Genomic DNA, 18,866 nt, shown 5'->3' with positions numbered 1-18,866 from the left:
ATGCACTCATCCCAGCCAACTTAAAATGCACTATGCAGGCGTGTGAGAGAGAGAAATGAGAGCAGGATGAAAAGCGGGTATGCAGAGGAGGGAGAGACGTCTTTCAGATGTCAGGTTGCATGACGGCTACAGAGAAAACCGATCAGGGGCGTCAGAAGCATTTTTAATGTGGGGGGGACACACTGGCAGGGGTCCTCCCCCAGAAAATTTTTAATTAATTAGATGCCATTTCCTGCATTCTGGTGTATTTTTAACAGGTTGTTAAACACGTAATTTTACCTTCAAAAGTCACTTAATTCAATGACTCTTTTCGAGACTCAACAATAAGTCCTCATTCAACTAGTCCATATATTCATCAGCCTGTTTTTAAACCCACTGCTCTGCCTAAGGCCCTGTCCACACGGCAACGGATTCAGGTGACTCCGATACAATTGCTTATAGTTTAGGCCTGGCGTCCACACGGCACCGGTGTTTTGGGTGCCCAAAACGCAATCTTTTTGAGAACGGGTTCCAGAGTGGAAAGATCTGGCAACGTTGCCGTTGTGAAGTCGTCTGGATGAGTAGAACGGATTTGTTTACGATGACGTCACAACCACATGACTGTGAGTGCTTCATGCCGGGTAGAAGCGTAACGAATATCACCAAGAAAAAGCCTTACAGAGCACTAGTGAGAGTGAAACACGAGCTTGGATATTATTATTATGTTCAGTGTTAGTTCACAGTAGTAATGCAAGAAGCAGAATAGTGACAGTAATAGTGAAGCAAAAACATGCAATTGTACAAACACTGCAGCTCTACAGCAAAATATTCATTTATGAAATGGTCTGATTCTTAACACCGGTAGTGCCAATGATCTTCTCATTGCGATGCGATGCGAGTTGTCAACAAATCCTATAACTTGGTTCATGAAACGCGCTTACAAAATATTTTCACTGTGAATATTTATTGTGTAATGGTGCAAAGTGAGAGAGAGAGAGAGAGAGAGAGAGAGAGACTCTGCCCTTAGGGCAGAGTCAATCCCGCCAGCAAAAATAGGGGAAAAAAGGAGCGATCTCACCTCTTCAGATGTTGGTTTTAGTCCTACAATACATTCCTCAAAAAGGGCGTAGAAGAGCAAATTAATCCATCAACGTGTAGCATTCAATTTATTCCGGACCATTAAAGACGCCGCATTCCGCGTAGAATCATACGTCATCCTCGCCGCCATATTGGATAGGTCAAAGCGGAGAATAAAGATTCATGCGCTGCCTTTAACTGTACCAACAGGTTTACCGTCCAAACGAGATCACATGGGATTACCTTTCACAGGTGAGAAACAACAAATTAATCCATTAACGTGTAGTATTCAATTTATTCCGGACCATTAAAGACGCCGCCTTCCGCGTAGAATCATACGTCATCCTCGCCGCCATGTTGGATAGGTCAAAGCGGAGAATAAAGATTAGCTGCGTTTAACTGTACCAACAGGTTTGCCGTCCAAACGAGATCACATGGGATTACCTTTCACAGGTGAGACTGAAAAAATACTTTTCATTGTATTTGGTCATTATAATGTAATTTTACGAACAGATTTTCCTGACTTTGTGGCTAATATGAAGTCTCGCGCATAATAGTTTATGCGCATGCATCCTTACTTCTTCTATTGTTCTGGCGTCTCCGAAGGGACCGTCTTACAGCGCCCCTAGAGGTGTGGCATGTGTATTGCATCGTTTTCAGCAAGCGTTGCGTTGCCATATGGACCTGATATTTTACTGATCGTTGCCCATTTGGACGCGATATATTTTTAAATAACATCTCGTTGTCGTGTGGATGTAGCCTAAGATAATGAGATGAATGTGACACAATTTATCATCAACAGTGACTTGCCTGTGACCCTGTAGAATAGGATAAAGTGGCTAGAGAATGACTTTATGGGTGCATTTTACTTATTTTGTTTCCTTTATTTAGTTTTACAGTAGATGTAACACAACATGCCACTGTGCCAAGCAATAGTGACACTCAACTGTATGTTTAAAAATAAGAATATTCATAATTTCACACAATGAACAGGCATGACATGGCATCATGCAAACTTCATAACACAAAATCACACTGTGTCAAGCAACGGTGACACATAAACAACTTCACACAATGAACAGGTGCAATTTTGTTCACCACCAACAGTGACTTTAGTGGGCGCATTTTACTTTTTTCACACAAAATCACACTGTCAAGCAATGACACATAAAAGAGAACTTCACACAATGAACAAGTGCAGTTTTGTCAACCTACATGCAATGGCGGTACGACAGTAACATTTACAGATTAGTATAACAAATAGATTTATAGATATAACTCCTTACATTGGTGCCACCACAATTTCTACCACTTCGTAACTTTTATCCCCCTTTCCTTCACAATCCACCTGGAATAACATCCATCTCTCTCCATTCTACTATTCCTTCCCCATACACTGATTTCCCATGTTACTTTCCAGAAAACTGGCAAAGACCAGACAAGTTCTTCAAATCGCAACAGGGAATCAATAAATATAATCGGAGCAGACTTGACCTCGTTCTTGGCATTACAATAAGGTCGGCCTGCTGGGTTTGAGTTAAATGATAGTTAACATTAAGCTAGCTGATACATCTCCTAACATTGACTAGCCAGCTAACTGCACTAACATTTCCACTGGGACAAAAAACCCTGTCCTGTGGGGAAATTTTGACTGACTTTCCGCTTCTTTGTAAAGAATTTCCTTATGTCCATTGTGTCTGGGGAGGGAGCAAATACTGCAAACAATTCATCATCAGTCAAGAATACCCCATTAGGCTAAGCTTATTTCATTGTTTAGTTGAACATTAATTTAACGTGGCCTAGGGTTAATTTTGAGGGCATTTCACAAAAGAATAAGGTTTTAGCAAAAGCAAGACATTGTGAGGTTGCAATGGGGCTGACGTCACCTCCTCCACTTTCCAGCAGCTGCACCAAAAATGTCTCCGCTCGCGCTGAGATTCACTCGCGCGCAGGGGTGTAGTGGGCGTGGTACGCGGGGGTACGCCGTCCACCCACTTCTCCCGAGGTGAGATTCAAAAAAAAAAAAAAAAGAAGTCATTCAATGGCCTGAGTTTATACGCTCTACAGTAAGTGACACGTGCCTTTGTGCTCATCATCAATGCCCCCCCAATCGAACGTTACGTAAAACGTAGCGACGCAAAGTAGAATGCATTCTAAACGCAGCCGAGATATTAGAATCATGTAAACGGTTGACTCCGCCATTTTAATGGCTGCATGTCATGTATTTTATATACGAAGGTGCCTCAATTGCGCCAGACTAAATGCTTGATTTATTCGATTGGTGCCTTTTATAATAAATTTCAGCCCATTGCTGGTTTGTATGTGATGTGACTTTTTTTTAAACTTCTGGACACATGCTGTAGCTGTTGCCACGGCAGTAAGTAGGCTAGTAAAAATATCGAATTCCGAATGCAGCTCGGCTCAAATGAACATGAATCGAACATGAACAAAGGTGTTTGTGTATCATAATTTCCAATATTTTGGCTTCACGCCTGATAGTCCATGTTAAACCTATGCAAGGTTTATGTTGAGTTCCAGCAGCAGAGTGGTGCTGTCTACGACGATGCATTCGGAAGGAGAAGGCGAATTTGTTCCTCTTTAGCCATTTCGGCATATTTATTGGAGACAAAATAAACCGCGGCTTTTCGCCATAACAGTTGGGCTGTACTGACAAACACGAATGAAAATTGCACACACAAAAATGTCTGAAAAAAAGTGTCTTCTTGTGCCCTCTTGTGGTGTTAAAAGAACGTAACATTTATACAAATCATTCGTACCAAACATGGGCGACCAAACAAAGGCTACCGCTTCTGACATGATATCAAATCGATGACGTCACGAATCGCGTACCCCCACTTTAAAAATCTCCACTACACCACTGCTCGCGCGTGGTGAGTTGTTGTAGTTAACGCCCGGAAAACCCGGAGTGGATTTTCAGTGGTCTGTGTATTCTCTTATCGATCAAGTGAAATGGATTCTTTCACGAAGCAATAGAAACGGCGCTGGGTGAACTAATATTTTATGTTAAATGTGTGTGTGTGTGGGGGGGGGGGTCCAAATGAAGAATTATGAAATGTGAGGGGGACACGTCCCCTTCACATTCAATGGTGGCGACGCCCGTGAAACCGATCACGTGATTTGGACCTGTTACACATCAGAAACCGTACAGGGGCACGCACATAGGGAGTGTTTGTTTGAGACTTGAGCTCATATTTACCTGCACTCCACTGGGGAGGGGGCGGGACCGGGACCGTACCATACCATACCATTGCGTGTCATGTTTAGTGATGAGCTATTTCCTCTCTCTCTGTACTGCTATTCAGCTCAGTAAAAGTTTAGTAAATGTTTGCTGCAATGTCCTCGTGCTGTTATACATTAATCACAGGGTAGAATAGGTGGTGTAGATAGTAAGCAGGAACAGAGCTTGTTATTATCAGCTGCCATGTTACTTCTGTTTACACAAAAGGTGTGTGTGTGTGTGTGTATGCGCACATGCGTGTGGGTTCGGTGCTTTATGAGGTGAAGCTGTGCAATAGAATTTCTGCTGGAGTTCATTACAGACTCTAAACTTGTAAGTACCGAGGCCATTTCTCGCAAAGTATGCTAACATGCTGGAGTATTAACACGTACATTGCTATCGCTCCCCCGTCCTGACTTTTTTTTTTTTTTTTAAATGTGTTGCAGGCCTGAAACACAGGAATGGGTGTGTATTAATATATGAAATGTAGTTGACCAGACAAAACATGAAATATCCTGGCCTGCAATGAAATACAAGTCAAAGTATATTTTAGAAATGTCAGCTTTTTCTTTATTTGCATTTTACATACCCTCCTGACTTTTTCTGATTTGGGGTTGGACAATAAAACTTGGGTTTATATAATATCAAGAAGACTTGGAGTGCTTACATAAGGGCATGTCTTTGCAATGTTTTGTTTTGAAATAAAATGAGTCTTTTCCTGAGCCAGATCTGTATGGTGTATATCGGTACAGCTCGATAGTATCCATGTAATGTTTTTAAACACATAAAAAAATCTTGTTGCAGAGATGTCCACAAGCGCTGGCAACCGGTGGTTCCCCCCGCCTACACAGATCCATCCATCCATTATTTGTAGCTGCTTATCTTGTTCTATAGAGTCGCAGGCAAGCTGGAGCCTATCCCAGCTGACTATGGGTGAGAGGCGGAGTAGACCCTGAATAAGTCACCAGTTTATTACAGGGCTGACACCTACACAGATCCCAGAAAACAAAAAACAAAAAACCTTGCCTTTCAACGTTTAAGCGATTTTTAATCGTCTCCGCTGCCCATAATTTGCTGCAAATCCAATTATTTCACCGTGAAATTGTCTTTAATTCGGGTCATGACCGGAAGCGACACCATATTTATTGATCAATTCTCGCAGTCTGATTGGCTGAGCCGGACCATGTGACCACGCCGTAGCGTATGTAGTTATGTTACAGAGCCAGGCAGCGTACTACAGAGGATAACTGAGAAAGCCAAGCGCACATCCATCTGGAGGGAAATTTGACACATTTTGCAAGTATTTTACAGGGAAATGGTTCGTAATTGGTTAGCTGAGAATGCACCAGAAGGCATGTACCTTTTGAAATTTTCTTTTTGGGGGGCTGTGCCCCCTAGACCTCCCTAGCGATAGCTAGGTTTTAGTTTCGCCGGCTCCAATTCCAGAGCAGCCCACGACTTTTTTAGCCAGCGACTTCAGATTTTCTGGCGAACTCTGTTGTTGAATGTAACATGACATTCAATAAGATGATTGGTTGTTGGATTCATACAAATTGATACAATACGTTATTGTATTTTGGGTAAAAGAAGAAAAACAGTTTAGTGCCATGCTAAATGAAGATTTTTTTTTTTCATGGAAATGTAACCGTAATTGTGGAATATTCTATTTGTTTCGGTGATGTTTAAGTACAGTAATGATGCCCAATTACCTAATTACTTTCCACACTGGGTCGTAATCAGAGTCGCTCTGCTGGGAAATATTTCTGGCACTTGTTATGGTTGCATGCTGCACTTGATGCCAACCGTTGAGCTGTTAATGTTCAGCTCCAAAATGGAAAGAAGGTGTGTTGTGTTGTCTACTAACCCCCCCCCCCCAAAAAAAAAAAAACAAAACAAAAAAAACTAACTAACGAACAAAATAATCAATCAATCAATCTGGCTGCATAAAGAGATCAGATTAATGGGATTTTATTTTTCATGTGATGACTTGAATTTAAGATTCCGTAGAATGCTTTTTGCATAACTACTCATGAAATCTGATAACTGCCAATCTGTGTGTGTGTATGTGTGTGTGTGTGTGAGAGAGAGAAAACATTCCAGGAAGTCCAAAAATGATAATGAAGGTATGAATGTGTGTCTCTTTCATGCTTACCAGTATCCTTAGCTCTTGTGTGCCCTTGAATAATTGTGTCAAGCCTGTGTATTTCTCTCTCTCTCCTTTCTTTCTTGTCATTCTATTTCTTTTCCTTTGGTGTTGTCTTTCTCAGCCTCTGTACAATTCCTTCCCTCCCTCCCGCTCTTTCTTTTTCTTTCTTTCCTTTAATTTTGTCTTTCTTAGCCCCTCCATTCTTCCCTTCCGCCCTTTCTTTCTTTCTTAAATGCTTTCTTTTTTTTCCTTGTCATTCTGTTTCATTTCCTTTGGTTCTCTTTCTTAGTTCCGACTTCTTTCTTTCTTTTTCTTTCTTTTCTTCCCTCCCTCCCTCATTTTTTTTAGATTGTAAAACTTTTTACCAAAAAATATATATTTCACAAAATTATTACATCAGTCAAACAAAAAAAAAATTAATTCTCTCTCTCTGAGAGCTGACCTGGCTCATGTTTTGTCATCTTCTTCCCAGACTCTTCCTTTAAACACATTTTCTGCTTCCTATCCTCATCTCATCTCATTATCTGTAGCCGCTTTATCCTGTTCTACAGGGTCGCAGGCAAGCTGGAGCCTATCCCAGCTGACTACGGGCGAAAGGCGGGGTACACCCTGGACAAGTCGCCAGGTCATCACAGGGCTGACACATAGACACAGACAACCATTCACACTCACATTCACACCTACGGTCAATTTAGAGTCACCAGGTAACCTAACCTGCATGTCTTTGGACTGTGGGGGAAACTGGAGCACCCGGAGGAAACCCACGCGGACACGGGGAGAACATGCAAACTCCACACAGAAAGGCCGTCGCCGACCACGGGGCTCGAACCAGGACCTTCTTGCTGTGAGGCGACAGCGCTAACCACTACACCACCGTGCCGCCTGCTTCCTATCCTGTCATTCTATATACTGTGCTACATCAATGAAGTAATTATGACCCAGTTAAAGCAGATATTCATCTCTTGGTTATGGGGATCACGTTAAACCATCATCCACTTTGTAGAGCTGTAAGTGAAGGAACCGAAATGAGCAGAAATGGAAATGAGTGACAGAATTGGCAGTGATGGCGAATAGCATCATCGTGGAATACCAATGAGGTTGAGGAACATGTGCTTCCAATCAGCCCTGCTGAATGAGTTCAGTAGTGTGTGAGAGTCTGCATGGAGTTCAATCATCTAATCAGCCTTCAAGATAGATTCAGGAAGTGAACTGAAATGATGTTGGAGGAACAAGAATAGGATGGGAGGGGATGAACGGAAAGGTGCCAGTTATCGCATGTTACCAGCTCTTTAAAAGCCCTGAAAGTGGTGAGCAATATGGCAAATATCAGGTTTTTCTGGTGATTTTTCACACATGATGTATAAAATTAAAAACACATCCTACTGTGTGTATATATAAGAAGCATACAGGGAAAAAAACAGATTTCTAATTTAGAGCACAGGAATATAGTTTTAGTTTATTTTAGATTTTCTGAAATCAACACAGGGTCAAAAACGTACATACAACCACTTGATTATTAATCGAGTGGTGCTGAAATTTCCAAAACACCTTGCCAAGGCCAAAGTCTCTTAGCTTCCTGTTAGTGATCATGACTAACTACTATGGCTGATGCCATCTCTGTGCCAACATAAGTGTTTTTGACAAGTCCAAGTTAGTGGGAGGTGAAGCCACTTTGTCAGGGTCGGGAAGAAAATCCAAATGGTCACCTTCAACTGGGAGGAAATTGTTTCAGAGGGTCAGGAACAACCCAGGAACCATCAAGGCACAAGTCTGTCAAGAACTGGAAACTTCTGGAATACCGGTGTCACTGCTTACAGTCAGAGGAGTTTCTATGGAATCTCCATGGACTGAGAGGCTGCCATCCAAGATGGAAGCCTGTGCCCCAAAATGGACATGTTCAAACTTGGATAAAGTTTTCAGCTGACCACATGGACAAAGAAAAAGCCTTCTGGAGGAAAGATTTATGGTCGGATCAGACACCGATTGTGACCAAATAACTCAATGACCAGAGGTATGTTTGGAGGAGTAAAGGTGAGGCATTCAACCCCAAGAACACTGTACCAACTGTTAAACATGGTTACGTTACATTACAGGCATTTTGCTCTTATCCAGAGTGATGTACAGCATACCCAGAGCAGCCTGGGGAGCATTTGGGGGTTAGCTGCCTTGCCCAAGGGCACTTCAGCCTTTCCTGCTGGTCCAGAGAATCGAACCGAAGACCTTTTGGTCCCAAAGCTGCTTCTCTAACTTTTAGGCCATGGCTTCTATGGTTCAACAAAGTGGATGGAATAATGAAGGATAACTACCTCAGAATTCTTTAGCATAGCCACAAACCATGGCGACAAGGTGGTGTAGTGGTTAGCACTGTCGCCTCACAGCAAGAAAGTTCTGAGTTCGAGCCCAGCGTCCGACGGGGACCTTTCTTTGTGGAGTTTGCATCTTGTCCCCATGTCTGTCTGGGTTTCCTCCGGGTGCTCAGGTTTCCCCCACAGTCCAAAGGCATGCAGGTTAGGATAATTGGTGGCTCTAAATCGACTGTAGGTGTGAATGTTTGTGTCTCTCTATGTGTCAGCCCTGTGATGATCTGGCGACTTGTCCAGGGTGTACCCCGCCTCTCACCCAATAGTCTGCTGGGATAGGCTCCAGCTTGCCCTCGACCCTGCACAGGATAAGCGGTTACGGATAATGGATGGATGGAACCACAAACCATCAGGTAGCCCGTTGAAACTTGGACACAGCTGGGTGTCCAACAGGACAATGACCCCAAACATCAAATCTGGTTCTGTAAAACTGGATAAAACGGCGAATATTAAGCTTTTGAATATTAACGGCCTTCCCGAAGTCCTGACCTCAACCCTATTGAAGATATGTGGACTGTGCTTAAGTCAGGTCCATATCAGGAAACCATCAAATTTTAAATGAACTCTACCAGTTCTCCCAAGAAGCGTGGTCAAATATCCAACCAGAAGCTTGTTAGTGGTGTCTGGTCAATGTGAAGCTTGCTAAGGGACATTTTCACCCAATATTAGGTGTGCTGTATATGTGTTTTTGGCCCTGTATTGATTTGATTTCAGAAAACCCAAAAGAAATTTTAAACTTGTACATCGGATTCTTTTTTTTTTCTAATACAAGCTAAAAGTCTGTAATATCACAGTGTATTCTGACCTAATTTATAACAACCTCATCATATTTCATCATAGTTTCATCATATTGCCCAGCCCCGTCATCCAGCCTTACTCATTTCAACTCATTTTTCTTTTCCAAACGCATGTCCAGATGTGTTAGCAGATCCCTTTCCCAAGCTTGACTTGCTTTCATGAAGTGTTTTTCACCAATCCCTGTCCCCTCTTTCTGATGTTTATAGCAGCTGGTGATAAGGTACTCATTAGCTCACGAAGACCCAGTTTCTTTCACACAGCTTCTTTAACCAGTCGTAACAGTTTAATGTGTGATCAATGATGGGTTTTGAGTTTATTTAAAAAGAGATCATTCTGTACCAGAATGAACACCGATTCAAATGTGTGTTGAGCTTAAAGCTGAACGTGAGAAGGAAATATTTACTGTAATTGTTATGAATCTCTCTCGATTATATAATGGACCTCAACTCCAGCAGGACATAAAACATTTATTAATCTTTATGAGCTCTGAAGTCTCTGGTTATATGGCTTTTCAATGATGGCAAATGCACAGTGCAAATAATTACAGGCAATAATGTGGGCACAAAGTGTTTATTTTTTTTATTATTGTCTAAAACAACAGCGCCCCCCCCCCCCCCCCCCCCCACCACACACACACTTTTTTTTTTTTTTTTCCCCTGGGATTTCGGGCTGGTTAAAGTAGAACTGAAGTCATTTTTAAACTTGCTTTATTTCTTAACGTTATTCAGTTACGTTTTCAGTTTTAGTAACTTCATATTGTGACTCGTATTGGCAACTAATTGCAATTAAATATGATACTTATCGGCCTATTCGGTTTTTAGCCGTGTTGAATTTAGTGCGTTTGGTCCACGGCAGGCGTCGCTTATCCGCGCGATCTTCACGAGACTTGTGCGAGACTTCGAAACGTCAAGTGTCAGCCAGGTGTCAGTGCTGCTACTTTGAAAACTGTTTTCCAAACGAAATATTGCACAAAAACGAGTTTAAATAACGATTACGGCCTACTTTTTTTTTTTTTTTCAAACTTTCCTGATTGCTATCAAAACAAACAAAACTTCCGCCTTGATTACGTCAGCATTCGAAAGAGGGCGCGCGCGTCTTTTGACAACGTCGGCAGATGTCGGTCACTTTGATTTCAGCTGTACGTTTTACTTCCGTCCTACGATGTCTCGCACAGGTCTCAACGAATCTCGTTTACGGCCATTGCTTTGACATATGGACTGATGTATTACATAGCATATTTCAAACACTCAACTTGCTACAGGAGTGACAAAATAACGATCAAAAATGCCTTTGTATATTTAATAAAATGAGAAATAGAATTTTGATGATGATAATTTTGCCTTCAGTTCCCCTTTAAGCTCAGAGTTCTGTATGACTGAAGTGTGAAGTGTGCTGTTTTTGAGCCCAGGAGCAGTCCAGAGCACGGATCCCTGGTCCTCTTGAAAACAGCGGTCTGGAGTTCGCTTCAAATGAACTGTGACACCGTCTCCATCAGGTGTGAAACCTACCTGCACTCTGCATCGCACATGCTATGGCATTGGTTCAACTTGTGACATGACATTTACTTCTTCTTGTTTCTACTTTCATAATGCCAGGGAAAGGGTTATTATGGTTACTGATGTATAAAAGTGAACCTTTATAGTGCTGAAGCACAGTAATTAGCTAACCTTTTTGGCAAAAGGCATGTCTCATGTTTGCCTCCATATGAGACCAGCATGGATGCTTGGGGGAAGCTATGGCCTCATGGTTAGAGAAACCGCTTTGGGACCAAAAGGTCGCTGGTTCAATTTTCTGGAACAGCAGGACTGGCTGAAGTACCCTTGATCAAGGCACCTAACTCCCAACTGCTCTGGCAAGAGTGGTGGTGTACCTTGTAGCCAAAGAAAAACTGATGCGATTATCAGTTCGGGTGTTGCCCGCCCTAAACTAAAAAAATTAATAACAATGAATACATCTACTACCCTACAGTGTTGTGCATACCCATTTGCAAAAGCAATGTATGGATTTGCACACATGAGCCACAGTTAGGAAGGAATTCTTGTACGTAAACCAGTGATTATGAGCTCCACCTCACCTCCAGTTGAAGCCAGAATTGCTCTTGGGTGCAGACTTGAGTGTTTGGACCAAGTGTGTAAATGTCCACAAGAATGCAGGGTTCTCCAGAAAATCTGAAGTAGCCGGCTAAAAAAAAAAAAAAAGTAGTAGGTGGTTCTGGAATTTGTGGCAGAGCCACTGCAGCACATCTTAAGCCTAGGTCACAACCGGACGTACGATTTTTTGGCCGTGCGATTTTTGGCGTTTCCCAAATCGCTGCGTTTTTTTTGTTTGTGGCGAAAGACGCATGTTGGCCGTAAGTTTGTCTTGCAACCTGAAAAAAACGTAAGCGCCCGTAGAGTTTGTTTGACATGACAAAGAACCTCTGCGGTCGGTCTGCGGCTCGAAAATCAGCACATCACACTCGTGCCCTCCGTGCGTTTCTTGCGTTTTTTTTTTTTTGCATGTAGACCGGCCGTAGGAGCACGTACGGCCGGTTGTGACCGAGGCTATAGGCACGCCAATGCTGGGGGGGGGGCATGCCTCCCCAGAAAAATTTTGCAATTTACATGCCTTCTGGTGCATTCTCGGCTCATAAATTACTAACCATTTCCCTGTAAAATACTTGCAAAATATGTATGAAATTTCCCTCCAGATGTGTGCGCGCTTGGCTTCCTCAGTTCCCGTCTGTAGTACGCTGCCTGGCCCTGTAGCATAACTACATGGTGAGCTTATCTGGTGTGTGTGTAATGTACTTGATGTGCTTCTGGTGTGGTATTGTGTATTGTCCAGTTTTAATTTCAGCATAAATATTTGCACACACTTAGTTATTTGCACTCTACTGTAAGTATGAAACCTTAGCTAAGTGACCAGACATCTCTATGGGAACTCGGGCACTCCGGGTAGCTTCTGGATATGAAAATAATTCTTAAATCCGAAAATATTAATTACGATTTATATGTACAAACCTGCAGAAAACAGACTTTATATTTATTTGGCCCACGGAAGGTTTTAGTTTCTTCTTCAGTGGCATTTTGTGAAAACCGAGTGCAACAGCAACCAACTGCGTCTTTACCGTCTGCTGCGGCATGGTCGCATGGTCTGGCTCAGCCAATTGGAATACGAGAATCAATCAACAAATATGGCGTCGCGTCCGGTCATGCGAGACCCGAATCAGAGACAATTCCATGGTGAAGTAATTGGATTTGCAGCAAATTATGGGCAGTGGAGACGATATAAATCGCTTAAACATTTGAAAGGCAAGTTTTTATTATTTTATTTTTTTCTGGGCTTGGTGAAATTTAGTTCCCTCTGAAATTTGGTCATTGTGATAGGTTTATTTCTGTAATATCTCACAAAATATCAGGCCATTCTGTGGCTGGGAAGTTATTTAATTTGAGGGGATTAAAGCAAATAATGTGCATGGAATCGCTCGCTTCGTGCAGTCAAGCAGACAGGAAGTCCGTGTGCATATGCGCAGGTTTACCTTCTTCTTTTGGATTTTACAGCAGCTGGCAATCCAGTGTTGCATTACTGCCATCGACAGGTTTACCTTTGAGCGTGCACTAACAGTTACATCATTCTGTCGCCAAACAAACAGCCGATCACACCGAGATGCTCGCTGACTGCCGATATTTATAAGTTTGGTCCTGCATTTCCATTCCTTTGCAACATAACATCTTTTCTTCTCGTTTTCCGTTACTGTAGTTGGTGTTTCACGTTTCATTTGCACACTCGCGTCGTCCATTTTCCTCTCCTGTTTCAAATTTGTATCCCACAATGCCTTGCGCAAACGGGGAAAGCCCACCACACGATGCATGATGTAGTGTCTTGAATTGGGTCATGGTGAAGCAGGAAAAAATAGTGGAGAATTTAGGGCCATGGGGCCCGAAATTCATTAATTGTTCTATTTAAAAAAATAAATAATAAATAAAATTGGAAGTCCGTGATTCAAATTCAGTAGCTTTTGGTCCACTAAACAAAAATAATTGGGTGTCGGGGAATTTTTTTTTTTTAAATGACCTACACTTGGAAAAATCTGAAAGGCAGTATAGCTTTAAACCTTCGTGATTAGCTTAAGAAAAAACATTAAAAACATGGCAGCTACATTTTTCTGTTTTTGATGCAGTACTGATCCCAAAGCTGGAACTACCAATTCCTGATACAACTCCAATCCTCACTCACATCCTGACTGTACACACCGACTGTACGTCCAAGCACTGTTCATAAAGAAGAGCTCCTTGCTGTGCTGTGGTACTTGCACAGAACTTGTCCACCGAATTCACATTTAGCTAACGAGAGCACGGCTTTACAATTACTTTTCATCAGCTAAAACTAAATTCATGGAAACATCAAGGAAATGGCCAGTGGAGAGAAACAGTGTGGGGGCAGACAGTGACAGAATAAGCAAGTGGATGCATTCAGTGACGGCAACCGAGTGCACTTTTAAGCAGTATGTGAAATGCTGTAGGCGTGATCTGAGTCATGTCACTTAATCAAGCATGACATTTAAGAGAATTCTGTGGTTTCGAAGAGGAGTATTTTATGTGAATATCCTCCTCTGGTGCTGATACAAACCTAAAAGTCCACATCAGTGGTATACTTGGTCATTGGGTCCAGGGCAAACACAGGGATGAGGCCCTCCGTGTTCTTTGTTTTCCCCATTTTCAGTCCTTATTTATCTAAGAACGATCTACTCTACCGTTCAAAAGTTTGGGGTCACTTTGAAATGTCCTTATTTTTGAAAGAAAAGCACTGTTCTTTTCAATGCAGATCACTTTAAACTAATCAGAAATCCACTCTATACATTGCAAATGTGGTAAATGACTATTCTAGCTGCAAATGTCTGGTTTTTGGTGCAATATCTCCATAGGTGTATAGAGGCCCATTTCCAGCAACTCTCACTCCAGTGTTCTAATGGTACAATGTGTTTGCTCATTGCCTCAGAAGGCTAATGGATGATTAGAAAACCCTTGTACAATCATGTTAGCACAGCTGAAAACAGTTTAGCTCTTTAGAGAAGCTATAAAACTGACCTTCCTTTGAGCAGATTGAGTTTCTGGAGCATCACATTTGTGGGGTCGATTAAATGCTCAAAATGGCCAGAAAAATGTCTTGACTATATTTTCTATTCATTTCACAACTTATGGTGATAAATAAAAGTGTGACTTTTCATGGAAAACACAAAATTGTCTGGGTGACCCCAAACTTTTGAACGGTAGTGTACTTGTAACTTCTTCTCTTCACACAACAATGATATCCAGATGTGTATGGAGCAGTGCTTTTTGTCTGACAGCTGTTTCGGCCATAACGCATTGGTTATGACAGCTACTCAGTAGCTCTTGATTTTATCTGTATAGCCATCTTCCTCAGTTCTGTTACCACCTCCAGTCGAAGTAGACTGATCCTGTAAGGTTGTTTTGCATCACTTGAGCATCCTGGGCTGGCACCGCTGAGAGTAACGGTTAGCTTCTCTTTGCTACTAGTATTAGCAATGCTAACATTAGTGCTAGCATAAGCAGCCATTTCTTGCTCATCTTTAGTAATGTTAGTGTCGTTAGTAACCACCATGAAAAAGGTTGTTACCTTTGGCAGGTTTGCTAAAAAAAAAAAAAATTTCCTCCTTTTTTTTCCGGCAACTTGCAGGAAAAATGAAGCAAAAGTTACAAGACCTGTACACCATACCGAGCCGTTTATACAAGTCAGCTGCTGTCTTTCTGAATCATTTCCACAGGTATGCAGTAAGATCATGGAATAGTCCAGTGTAGTGGGGACTGAGGGGGGTGGGGGTCCAAGACGCTCGTGAATTTGGAATTCTGACGCCATTTTAGTGTATGGATTTTTAGCCAATCTGGCCGTAAGGATGATGAACTATTGCCATGGCATGGCGTCTGTCGTCCGTCTGTCCGTTGTTCACAATTCGGTTAAATCGTATCTCCTCAGTCAATTCTCCACGGATTTCCGTTCCACTTGTTTTGTTTGAAAGAACTCGTCGCTCTGGACAAAACACGGCCGTTGTTTTGTCAAATTTTTTTCTAACGAGTTACTAATTAGGCCGAATTAACAAATTTTCCAAGCCTCTCACTAGAATTTTATCTCCTCTCTCAATTCTCATCCGATTTCAGTTCTGATTGATGTTTTGGTAGATCTTTCCATGAGGAACAAAACGTGGTCGTTTGTTTGTTGATTTTCCTGTTGTAAACAATTTGTTTACACCTTTTGTTTTTCAGTTAAATCGCATCTCCTCCCTCAGTTCTCAATGGATTTCAGTTCTGATTTTGTTTGAAAGAACTCAACCTTCTGCACAACACTTGGTCATTGTATTGTCAATTTTTTGCTAACGAACTGGTAATTAGGTCAACTTCACAAATTTTTGGACTTCTCGTTAGAATTGTATGTCCTCTCGCAGTTCTCACCCAATTTCAGTTTTGATCGATGTTTTTGGTAGATCGTCACATGAGGAACTAAACTTGGTCGTTTGTTTGTTGATTTTCTTGTTGTAAACAGTTTGTTTACAACTTTTTTTTATTTTCAGTCAAATCATACCTCTCCCTCAGTGCTCAATGGATTTCAGTTCTGGTTGTTGTGATATGGAAACTGGTTCCATCAGTCTGGTCACGTTTTCGTTTCCGGGCCATATCTTTTAAAACTACTGAAGATACCGGTATCTTCATGAAACTTTTGTATACATATTAAGCAACATGTAAACTGGTGCCTATTGCTATTTTGGATTTTTGGAAAAAAAAATTTTTTTCAAATTTTTACATAAAAATAGATTTTGACTTTGTTTCTAAGAGCAGTGTTCGTTTCTGGAGCATATATCCAAAACTATTCATGATACAGATTTGAAACTTGGTGTACATGTTAACAAGGTGATGTAGATGTGCCTTTTTATACTAAGAAATTTGAGAACTTTTAATTTTTCATGTTTCCACTGAAACAATTTCAGACTTGGTCTCTCAGGTTAGTCTTAGGGGTAGGTTTTGTTTCCGGAGCAGAACTTGAAAACTGAGTGGTATGGTCTTGAAAGTTGGTATACGTGTTAAGTAATGTATATATGCCTTTTGATACTAAGAAATGTGAGAAATTTTAATTTTTCATGTTTCCACGGAAACAATTTCAGACTTAGTCTCTCAGGTTAGTCTAAGGGGTAGGTTTTGTTTCTGGAGCAGAACTTAAACTATGAGTGGTATGGTCTTGAAAGTTGGTAGATGTGTTAAGTAATGTATATGTGCCTTTTGATACTAAGAAATGTGAGAAATTTTCATTTTTAACTCACCTGGACCACAGGTCCGGTGGGCTTGTGCCATGGGCTGCTGAGGTCAGTGTAAAGTGGTAGGGTTGGTTTCCTGCAGCAGAACTTGAAAAATGTGATGCATAATATCTTGAAAGTTGGTATATAGGGCGGGGGATATAGATGACCGTCTTCTTATGTTTGAAAGAACTAGACCTACTGCACAAAACATGGTCATTGTAATAATTGTTTTGCTAACGAATTCATAATTAGGTCAACTTAACAAATTTTCCTCTGACTAGAACTGTATCTCCTCTCTCATTTATCATGCAAATTCAGTTCTGATTGATGTTGTGGGTCGATCTTACCTTGGGGAACAAAATTTAGTCCTCTTGTTGATTTTCCTGTTGTAAACAATTTGTTGTGGAGCTTGGTCCTTGCTCACATTGTCACATTTCAGTTCTCTTTGTTTTGGTAGTCGTGGTTGTTTTGATGGCAGCCAGTTGGGCTACTACGTCCTTGACATTCTGGTTAGAAAGGCATAATTTATTTGTGAAAAGAGAGTTAAAAAAAAAAAAAAACCAGGGTGTTTTGAGGACCTTGGTAGTCTGGGGTCGAAGGCAATCACTTAATGGTAAGTCCTGGTCCACATTCAAGCAGTGTATGAATGTGTATTAATTACATCAAATGTCACTGTGAGTGGATTCTGGCAAATAGCCCCCCCCCCCCCCCCCCCCCCCCCCCCCCCCCCCCCCAAAAAAAAGACTAAAAATTAGATTTGGTCAAATTTTCTTTTTTTAAAGAGATTTTTTTGGGCTTTTTTCACCTTTATTGGATAGGACAGTGTAGAGACAGGAAATGAGCAGGAGAGACAGGGAGGGATCGGGAAATGACCTCGGGTCGGAATCGAACCCGGGTCCCCGGATTTATGGTGTGGCGCCTTATCCACCTGAGCCACGATGCCCCCAGATTTGGTCAAATTTCTACTTTGACACCCCAACTTTTAAATATCCAATAGTTTTTATAGTCTTTATAATCATTCCTAGCCAATATGCCTTTGCTTTATCATGCCCCTTAACTTTTGGTAACGCCCATGGCTTTGGAGGGGTATAAAGTACAGCGACACCGAGGAAGGAAAAGAAGTGGCCGTGGTCAGATATTCATAATGCTATGTTCTGCATGCAGATTACATCAGTGGAAAAAAAATTCCTGGAAACAGGTTCCAAGGAAGCTGTAACTGCAAGTTGTTAGCATTAGCAGGCTTAATTTCCCTGCTATCAAGGTCATGAATGCTTGCAAAATTGAAGCGGGACTATAAATAAACCAAATCCATATTAGCTGTAACTAGCTCATTATAAAATTATATAAACTACGTGTGTGCGTGCTCGCTGGTGAATAGCAGTGGAGATAATGAATGGATTCTTGTATAGCGAAGCAGTCCTGATTTAAACAAGACTGTGTTTCAGTTTACTAATTTAAGCCTCTGTTCATATCTTGCGAGCGAAGACAAGGGAAGCTAAGATGCATCAGAAAGATGTTTTGTTGTCCTGCTCTGACGTTAAACAGAACAGATTATTTAGGCTTTGTGTAGGATTAAAAGCAATAGGCTGAAAGGAAACATACTGTACTATAAGATAGAAAACAATCAATTGTGTTCTATCTTAAAGCTGCAGACACGGTGTTTTACGACGGACATTTTGAAAGCCGTTGTGATGGTTGAAACCGATTGGCAAGTCCTGATAGTACTGGCAAACCTTTTGTCTAGGCTTTCTGAAAAGATCGGGACCCAGTTTAACAACCACTGTGGTGAAGAGAGTCTGATTTGTTTCAACGTATATATCTAAAACCTTGCAAGGTAAGTGTGATTTACTTTATTTTTCTCACACAAGGAATGTTATGCTCTGAGGAAGCTGTTGGATAGCTTTGTGCCATAACGAAAAGGATGCAAGCCTAATTCTTTGTGTGCAACCACGTGACAAAATAGTGTGGCGTATGCATCCA

The 18,866-nt window shown here is 41.5% G+C and overlaps 1 protein-coding gene across 4 annotated transcripts in view; it reads left to right on the top strand.

Moving 5' to 3' along the window:
* Positions 1-18,866, top strand: part of camkk1a (calcium/calmodulin-dependent protein kinase kinase 1, alpha a) — a 314,395-nt gene that overhangs the window by 13,390 nt on the left and 282,139 nt on the right. The window contains exon 2 of one of the 4 annotated variants that reach the window (XM_060912107.1): positions 11,007-11,093. The exons of the other annotated variants lie outside the window; for them this stretch is intronic. The gene's annotated coding sequence lies outside the window, so the exon portion shown is untranslated. The remainder of the gene's footprint in view (positions 1-11,006; positions 11,094-18,866) is intronic. 4 annotated transcript variants of the gene reach the window in all.

Source organism: Neoarius graeffei, chromosome 28 (assembly GCF_027579695.1).
Source record: "Neoarius graeffei isolate fNeoGra1 chromosome 28, fNeoGra1.pri, whole genome shotgun sequence".
Classification (NCBI taxonomy): domain Eukaryota; kingdom Metazoa; phylum Chordata; class Actinopteri; order Siluriformes; family Ariidae; genus Neoarius; species Neoarius graeffei.
This window is presented reverse-complemented; position numbering and strand designations above follow the sequence as displayed.